The sequence below is a fragment of the Aplysia californica genome, unplaced genomic scaffold (genome assembly GCF_000002075.1).
Source record: "Aplysia californica isolate F4 #8 unplaced genomic scaffold, AplCal3.0 scaffold00284, whole genome shotgun sequence".
NCBI lineage: Eukaryota > Metazoa > Mollusca > Gastropoda > Aplysiida > Aplysiidae > Aplysia > Aplysia californica.
Genome location: NW_004797554.1, coordinates 541,373 through 551,213, shown reverse-complemented (window position 1 = coordinate 551,213; position 9,841 = coordinate 541,373). Strand labels below are relative to the sequence as shown.

The 9,841-nt window shown below is 40.6% G+C and overlaps 1 protein-coding gene across 1 annotated transcript in view; it reads left to right on the top strand.

Annotated features, from left to right (window-relative positions):
* Nucleotides 1–26: 26 nt before the first annotated feature.
* The window catches only part of LOC101850422, a 53,213-nt gene continuing 43,398 nt past the window's right edge, over nt 27–9,841 (top strand). The window contains exon 1 of the mRNA XM_035970553.1: nt 27–347. The gene's annotated coding sequence lies outside the window, so the exon portion shown is untranslated. The remainder of the gene's footprint in view (nt 348–9,841) is intronic.

The following is a 9,841-nucleotide window of genomic DNA, read 5'->3' as shown; positions in this document are numbered from 1 at the left end:
CACACACACACACACACACACACACACACACACACACACACACACACACACGTACGCACCGCGCACACGTCGCTCTAATGTGACAGCAGGCTACAACACCCTCTTCGCGTCTCCAGACATGACTCTATCGAGCTTGTGGGCGAGAATGTGAGCGAAGGGAGAGAAGCAGTGGGCGAAGGGAGAGCACAAAAACACAGGATGTGGGTCACATTGCGGCGAGTCGGCGGACTGAGAGAGGGTCATCGTCTTCGTCTTTTGCATCTCGTCTGTCTCCGTCTCTAGTTTAAAAATACGTTGCCATGGCTTCATCAGAAAAATTCTCTCCGGATTCTTCCCCACCTTACCTGGTGAGTAATGTGTTTGTGTGAGTGTGTGTGCTTCTTTGTTAGTGCGCGTATGTGTGTGTGTATATATGTGATTGGAAAAGGAGAAACAGTAGACAGTTGTAACAGGTTCCATCGATACCGAAGTGTTATGTAACCCTACCCGTACACCCTGGGGTCATTTTGTACCCCTGTGATTGTATTCTTTACATTTTTAGAATACTTCTAATACGAAGATCTCTTTGAAACTTTCAGTATTTCTCAAAAATCGTTTTGACAGACTCCTATTCCTATGCAAAGCCTACGAATCAGAATAACGAGTAAAATTTCCTCTTTGAAAGTGGTGGCACAGAGTTCCCCACGTCGTATGGATACGATGGTGAAACACGACGTAGGGATAGGGTTACGGCCATAAAAAAGAAAACAGTAGTTGTGTGTGCATGTTTGTGTTGATGAGCATGTGTGCGTGTGTTTATGTGTGTGCGTATTTGTTTGTTTGTGTGTGTATGTGTGTGTGTGTGTGTGTGTGTGTGTGTGTGCGTTTATGTGTGTGTGTGTGTGTGTGTGACCGTATATGTTTGCACTCATGTATGAATATGAATATGTAAATATGTATATGTGTTTGTGGTGAGTATGTATGTATGTAGGCTATGTATCAGGCGCGGTTCGTCGATAGGGCACGGTCGTGCAGTGCCGCTCAAATTTTAAAATATTTTCTACACGATTACGTAAAGCACACACAATAATAAAATAAAAGACGCCAGAAACAAACACTAGCCAAATATTATATCAAAACAAGGTCCTCGCTGGCGCTGTAACTGTCATTTCTATGTCTGTAGCGCCGTAAAACATCTACTATGCCATGCCTAAGTTCATGCGGTGTATCTAAACATAACAGGATATTCAACAGTGAAAACCTGACCTATAAATCGCTCTTTGGGTTAACCCAAACGATGACGACACTCGTAGAGAGTTTGGCGGTACATTAATATTAATAAGACGGCACATCTCAGATGTGCTCCTGCCGAATAGTGCCGAAAGATAGCCCACAGTAGGCAATCTACAAATAAACGCGATAGACTATGCACACGGTAAGCCGTGACTGTGCACTATTCTATGACAAAATTATGTGAGTCCCGGAGCAATCCAGCGGAGTGCTCAAATGAATTGTGATTGGTTCATTGTCTTGCCGCTGTTTTCAGTGACTCTGTGACCGTGAACCTGAGGGAGGTGAACGTGACATACTTAAGTCACCGTCCTATGAGTTCAACGGTTTTGTAGTGGAGTGGTGAAAGGTATTGCTTGAGTGTTCAGTTCTAATGCAGGATGAATGACATTGACGTTTAGCTAACAAGCAGATTTAGTTCTAGAAGTCAAAGCCATACGTAAAAAGAATGAAAATAAAAGCTCAGGGTCTTCCTTCACCAACCCAAAGATCCTAAAATTATACACAACCCCATTTACTAGGCCCTTGACTATCTACAGCCTAAGATAGCTTAATTAATTGTGCACGCCCACTTTCTAGACCCACGAGCCGCCCCCGTATATATATATATATATAGCTGGGTCCCCTTTCGATGAAAGGGATGATCGGTGCATTAACATCAACCGAAAGTCATTGGCTTACTATATTTACACTCTACTGGAATGGAGCAATAAATCTTGAGAGATGTCTAGATCTAGATATATACTCTCAAAACAAAATGTGCCTCTCAAAATATCACTTCCGCACCGGATTTTCTAAAATTGCAGAGACAGAAGCGTCGGCCTACAAAAGCGATCGGCGAAAAAAAGAAATTGAGCATTTTGCAGGCAAAACTCTCTCTATACTGAAAAAACGAAGGGCGTCATGCTCTGGAGAATATTTTAAAGAATCTTTTGGCGAAAACCGCATGTCGATCGATGCAGCCATTAAAAAGCCTTTTGAATTGCAAAATTCGGCCACCACAAATAGATAATAACACACACACACACACATATATATATATATATATATATATATATATATATATATATATATATATATATATACATGTGTGTATATATGTGTGTGTGTGTGTTTGTGTGTCTGCGTGTATATGTGTGTGTATACGTGTGTGGGTATGTGTGTGCATATATGCATGTATGTGATTGAGTATATGTGTATGCAAAAGCAAAAGAAACAAGAAGAAACGGAGACAGAAAGCAGTGTAACATATTTTGTGTAACTCATATCCCCGCTCAGTGGAAGCTCTTTACGCTATACAATCTATAATATGATAGTGCATCTTTTAGCCCAGAAGACCCTGAGACACTCAGAAACATTTCTTTGCTTCTCGGGAAGCATTCAGTGAAAGCTTCCCATTAAGCGCTCAAACACTAACAAACTGACAAATCTTTCTGTAACGTAAAATAGATGGACTTAAGAGAGAGAGAGAGAGAGAGAGAGAGAGAGAGAGAGAGAGAGAGAGAGAGAAAGAGAGAGAGAGAGACTTTGAATTGTTTCTAAGTAGGTTACAAGAAAGCTCAAAGGGCGCGTTTTGCACATGAAGCAGAGCTTTAAAAGAAAATTGAGTAGAGTTTTACGGCGCTCGCAACTGCATTAGGTCATATGAGTGCCAAGGGGTGGATGTCAACAGAGAAGTCCTTACAGGGAATCAGACTTACTCTGCTCACCTCTCTAGCTTTAACAGCACGAAGTCTGCTTCGTTTATCAAGGCACTCCGGAAATAGCAGGTCTCAAGAGTGTGACAAACATTCAAAAGAAGTAGAGGAAAATGATGATAGTAAAGATTAGGAAAGAAAAAGCAGCAGTTCCCTGATGTAGTTCAGGAACAGTTATGAGCATGACGTTGTTGGGTCAGCGCGTTTACAACTCTACTGTGCATTAGATCGAGAAATGTCCCCCATTTGGGAATGGCCTAAAGACAGTTCAGTCAGTGGCGCCGCCCTGGGGGATGAAGCAGAGTTGGTTAAGAAAAATTTATGAAGTCGTTCTAAAAAAAGTCATTCGAAGACAACCAGTGAGAAATCAGCCAGTGGCATAGAGTCGTTTTTGGAATGTGCTTTCTTTCCCCAAATGAAAAAGAAGATTATTTTGCCTTCCACGCAATGGCAAATGCGCGGAAAGACCAAAAGGTTCAAGATATTTTGGACTACATTTTTAAAGTATACTTTGGACCATTGGCAACATTTTCACCAAAGTTTTGGGCGTCTCAAGAAATCTGTGCCAGAACTACAAACTGTTAAGAAAGTTTTCAGTTCCTTTGGCCACCATTTCCGCGTTACTTTTTTTTTTTAGTAAGTGTTTTACGGCACTGGCAACTGCATAAGGTCATATGAGCGCGCGGGACACATGAAACTTTTTCAGTTGGAAGGAAATTTTGAATTTTACCCACGTGGGGGCCGAAGTCTACTCTTATCGATTTTAGACCACCAAGGGATCTTTAACGTGCGCAACTTGCACACATGACCTTCGAGATTTTTCGCCCTTATCCGAGAAGGCTATATGTACGGCCTCACTCGCACTAAGATCAGGGGTGTGGCTGAACGACAGCAATAAGAAGGAGCCAGGAGAAGCAGTACGTTACGTGTAGAACAAGTCAAGGGTTAAGGAGAGTCGAGCCCTGAGGCTGGGGGTGGGCGGGGAGGGGAGTAGAGATGAAAGCAGTTGACAGAACATGTCTAGAGAACAGAAGAGGGGGTGAAAGGAGAACATTTTACCCCTTTAGAGAAGAAGAATTTTGCGTCCCTGACAGGTTTAGTACCCATGATCCCTTGAACGGGAGACGAACACCGTAATATCCCTAGAGCACAAGAGCCCCTGCAATAACTTTTGAAAACAAAAGGGGGTTCTAGTGGACAAAAGGTATGGTGTTTGCTTCTCAGACAAAAGGTCTCGGGATTGAAACCTGCCAGCGATGGATAATCTTTTTTCTCTAAAATGTTCTCCTTTGTCCTCCTCTCCTGTTCTCTTGTCCTGTTCTGTCATCTGCCTTTCTCCCCCCCCCCTTTTCACCCCCCTCCCAGCCTGGTCCCAGTCTCTGCTCTTTTCTCCTGTACTCCTTACTCTTTCTATCAATATTCCTGGTTCGTTTCCTTCATACTGCTGTCTTTCAGCCACACCTCTTTTCTTAGTATAGGTTGTGGTCATGGAAATCTAGACCCATTCCAGTTTGCATACAAACAAGAGAAGAACGTAGAAGACGCTGTACTTGTTTTTTTGTGACGCTATACTGAAACACCTTGAAACATCTAAAACGTATACGAGGGTACTTTTTTTATTGATTTTTCTTCAGAATTTAATTCAATTCAACCGCATATTGTCATTGAAAAACTTCTGAGTCTGAGAGTTAGTCATCATATCCCAGCATGGGTCCTGGAATTTTTGACAGGCAGAACACAATATGTCAAGCTGAACAACACAAAATCTGACACAATCCTTTGTAACACCGGCGGTCCTCAGACCTGTGTTTTGTCACCAGTTCTGTATACAATATATACCAACGAAGTAAATATAAAACAACACTCTTAACTAAGTTTGCAGATGGCTCCGTTACTATTGGAATAATGAACCTTAATGAAAAAGAGCATTTCGAAGAAATATGTATGTTTTTTAAATGATGCAACTCAAATTTTCTAAGAGTGGACCTCTCAAAAACAAAGGAAATGATTATTGATTTTAGAAAAGAAAAACCAACAATCCCATCACTCGTAATTGAACAAGAAACACTTGAAATCACGGATTCATACAAATATCTTGGTCTTACAATCGACAACAAATTTGCTTGGCAAAATCACGTAAACAATATCGTTAAAAAGGTAAATCAGAGGCTGTACTTTCTGGGGAAACTTAGGTCTTTCAATTTGAATCCTTCCATCCTTCAGATATTCGACACCACCACAATAGAAACTTTGATAAATTTTAGTATCACTTGCTATGGTAGCAATTTGGGGAGGCAGCACATCATAAAAATAAACAAGTTGATCAGAAGGGCATCAAGAACAATTGGTAACGACCTAAATAATTATGAATATCTGCACAAAACAAACGTAAAAAGGACTGAAATAATGCTTAGTGACCATAGCCACCCATCGACATAGGAATTTCAACTGTCGACCAGCAGTAAACGATACATTTCCAAAAAAGCAAGAACAGACAGATATAGAAATTCATTCGTACCAACTGCAGTCAGGTTACTGAACACACAGTACTACAAATGAAACACACACACACACACACACACACACACACACACACACACACACACGCACGCACACACACACACACACACAGACACACACACACACACACACAGAGAGAGAGAGAGAGATAGAGAGAGAGAAAGAGAGAAAGAGAGAGAGAGAAAGAGAGAGAGAGAGACAGAGACAGAGACAGAGAGAGAGACAGAGACAGAGAGAGAGAGAGAGAGAGAGAGAGAGAGAGAGAGAGAGAGAGAGAGAGAATATTTACGGAGTGGGTTGTCATGTTTACTAATGGCCTGTCTTGTTGTGAGTGTATGCGTGAGTGCACCTTTGTGACGTCTACTGCCATTCTTAACGGCCAAGACAAAATTCTCCCCGCGAGATAAATAAAGATTGTCATTGTCATTGTAAAGATTGGAAAAGACCTAGCCTTGTCAGTAAAGGTACACCACAGCAGTAGCTGACAGCCAGAAAAAGTCGATTTTGGTATCCAAAACCGATTTTTCGATTTTTGGACTATTTTAGTAGAGCAACATCTGCTTTATCGATTGGAAATACTTTCAAGTGTCTAAAACATCTATAAAGTGCGCACATATGCCATGTTTGTGAACATTTTGTTAAAATAGACCAGTATGAATTCGTTGTTTTTTTCAGTTTTCTCAAAACTATGATTTTCTTAAGGGGTTGGGTCACCTGTGCAGAGATATTTCTGCAAGTACATGTCACAGCTCAATCCCACTTTGCATAACTGTTTCTAGATAATATTTGTCCAACGTATTAAAAGAGTATTGTGATATTGTAATAAGTTTTCTGCCTGTGTAAAAAAGATTGACAGTACCACTCTGATTTGTGATCAAATTTTTTGTCCGAATATCGTATATGACACTAAAAGGGCAGTTACAAGAAAACTAAATCTTTAATACGTTGCAGGTTGTATATACGGAAACACTCTGAAAAAATATCAAGGCTGTATCAATTCAATCTTTTTCAAAATCCCTGCTCAGAATTTGCGCGAAGTTTGGTCTGTCGAACTCTTTGCATCTGAAGAATTCAGAAAATTGACAGTGAAATCATATAGGGATAGTATGTTTCTGTTTCTTGGCCCATATCGGTTATTGGGAGGCCCAGTATACTCAATTTAGAGCCCAAACAAAAATTTTCACTTCAGCTCTATCTAGTGCAAAATCTCGGGTTCCGTGTGCAGATTCAACATCCCTTGATGTTTCTAAAATCGATAAGATAGGCTTCTGCTGCCACTTTAGCAAAGTTCAAAATTAATTCCTACTAAAGCTGAAAATACTCTAAACATTATACAAATCGATTATCTCACAAGGCGACAAGTCATATGAAGCCACACACATTAGAAATGCTAAACCCAAGAGAGAAGCCCGCAAGCCGCGTACATCCACAATCGGAAATGAAACCTAATATTATGCTCAAAATGGGAATAACTCTTCTTGTTCTTGTTCTTGTTCTTGTTCTCCTTCTCCTTCTTCTTTTTCTTCTTCTTCTTCTTCTTCTTCTTCTTCTTCTTCTTCTTCTTCTTCTTCTTCCACACTATACACACACATGCACGCATATGTATACATATAAACATTATGTATATTGTATAATTTTGTCGCAATACGGTCGTCCTGAGAGGTTTCCTTGAATGCTGACCAAATTTGAGCCATGATGAGTCCTCTTTTCCTAAATATTCTCTTTCTCTTCCACTTGTGCGACGAATTAAAAACTTGAATCCATTGCTGAACAGAACACCGTACCAATATCTTTGTCTCCATCATAATTTATGTTGCAGTGCCCAAATTTGACGATTTCTTTCGTTGTATGGAGATTAGAATCGCTCCGTGGAAAAGGCGATAAGCCCATGATCCACGATCCCTTAAATGTCTAAAAATTATGTTTTTATATTTAGTCCGAAGTAGCAGGAAGTCTGCACTTGGTTAGAACGGGTTTCGAATAATATGGGGCCTCTGGTGGCCTAGAAGTTAAGGTGTTCGCCTCTCATTCAAAGGTCCCAGGTTCGAATCCGGGTAGCGACGGAAACTTTTTCTCTTCCTTTCACCTCCTCTCCTGCTCTCAGGCAATGTTCTGTCGTCTGCTTTCGTCTCCACTTTCTGCCCCAACCACCCCCTCACCTCCTTTGCCTCCCTCCTCTAGCTCCTGACTTTTTCTGCAGCCTTTCTACTGCGTCTCCTTGGCTCCTTCTAACTGTTGTCTTTCAGACACACCCCTGATCTTCTGGTAGGAAAGATCTACACCTAGCCTTCTCGGACAAGGGCAAAAAATCTCGGAGGTCCCATGTGCAAGTTGCGCTCGTTAAAGATCCCCTGGTGTCTAAAATCGATAAGAGTAGGCTTCAGCCGCCACCCGGGCAAAATTAAAAATTTTCTACCAACTGAAAATATTTGGTGTGTCCCGGGCGCTCATATGACCTTATGCAGTTACGAGCGCCGCAAAACACTTACCAATAATAAAAATAAATAAATAATAATATAATAATAATAATAATAATAATAATAATAATAATAATATGAGTGTTGACAATGACCCAATCCAAGCGCTCAGTTGTCTCCCTTGGTCGGCCACTCCTTGGCCTGACTTGGGACAGTACCAGTGGTTTCAGGGAACTCGTAAATCAAACATTAGATCCAAGCGCTTTTCCGTCGGACGCATTTAAATGTTTTGCTTCGACAGAAGGAGCAACTCCCAGTGTTTAGCACACCGACAGGGCGTTCAACTTCTGCATTATTTAGCTTTGCCATGTTGAAATCAGGTTAACATATTACGGCCGAAAGATTAAAAGCACTGGCTTCTAATTGTATTGTGTGTAAACTATGTTTTGAACGTTGTCTGTGTTATTCGAAAAAAAATTGTGAGCAGCGATACTTCTTTTTAACGTGGACATTGAGAAAATAATAATACCAACACTTTGGTCCATCATTTTTCTCATCTCCACGGGCACTGAGAGTGTCACAAATCAAATCTTCTTATTTTTGTTGCTTTTTTTCATACATTTTAGTGCTGCGTATGGGGATGTAGAAGTGGTTATGTTAGCGAAAAGGGAGATGGCAAAAAACAATATGGATCTATATAGATTTCCAAAAGATTCAGAAAAAAGCACAGTGCGTCTAAAGTGTCCCAAATAAATTAATCGTGGAAGATGTCACTGATTATATGGGAGTTTTCTCTCTTCACTTCATACCCAATGTAGCTTTGGCACAAGATGGAAGATTAATGGTGCCCTCAGAGCCTCCATCAATATTTCTTGAAGAGCCACCATCATGTTGTGGCACGCCAGCTCCAAAAAAGAGAGCAACTACAAGTTCAGCTTCTTCTAGAGCAGTTAATATTGATGAAATGAGCGTATTCAAAGAAATGGATGCCTTCAAGTTCGATTTATTTGACCAAACAATGGAAATGAAGCTGACGACCATTGGCAATGTTGCAAAGAGCGACGCTTACAGTACATTTGTCTTGCTCAGCAGAACTCGAGATGGCCCAATTTTTGCATTTTTTCGTTGCCATACCCATGACCACGTGAAAGAGGTTTCATTTGAAACTTATCCCAAACTGAGGCGCATGAGGTATCCAGGCGATGTTGTCACATGCTAGAGTCAGTTAGATGAAGACGTCACCATTCGTCGACAGTGACAATCCGAGCTTTAATGACTGTTAAAAGCTGTTCCTAATTAAACAGCCTGTTCCACTTTCACAAAATACTGTTGTTTTTATTTTAAATGTCTTATGCCTATGCGATAAATAGCGATTGAGGACTCATTGTTTAGAGGGCACTAAACTTTCAAACAGAAGTGTAACTACGTTTATCAAGGCTGAATGATGAAAAAACAGAAACCATCATTCTATTTGGGAGTTCAAAAAACCTTATTGACGTTAATACAAGCCAGTTAGAAATTGAAAACACTAGCATATCCTGTTCTTAAAAAAGGTAAAGAATGTAGATATCTTTTTAAATTCAGATATGTCCATGAACAACCAAGTAAATCATGTTATTCAATGTATGTACCTTGATCTCAGGAGAATTACAGTGGAAACCATATATAACAGGCCCGGTAATATCAGGGATCCGGTAATAACAGGGATTTTCTTTAATCCCCGTTTTTTTGCTATTCTTTCTCTCTATTAAAAGTTATCGGCTATAACAGGGCATAATGGGAGTCCAATCGGTTGTTGCAGGGACAAAGACTCGTTAGCTTTGTGTAACAAGAGAGAGAAAGAGAGAGAGAGAGAGAGAGAGAGAGAGAGAGAGAGAGAGAGAGAGAGAGAGAGAGAGTGTGTGTGTGTGTGTGTGTGTGTGTGTGTGTGTGTGAGAG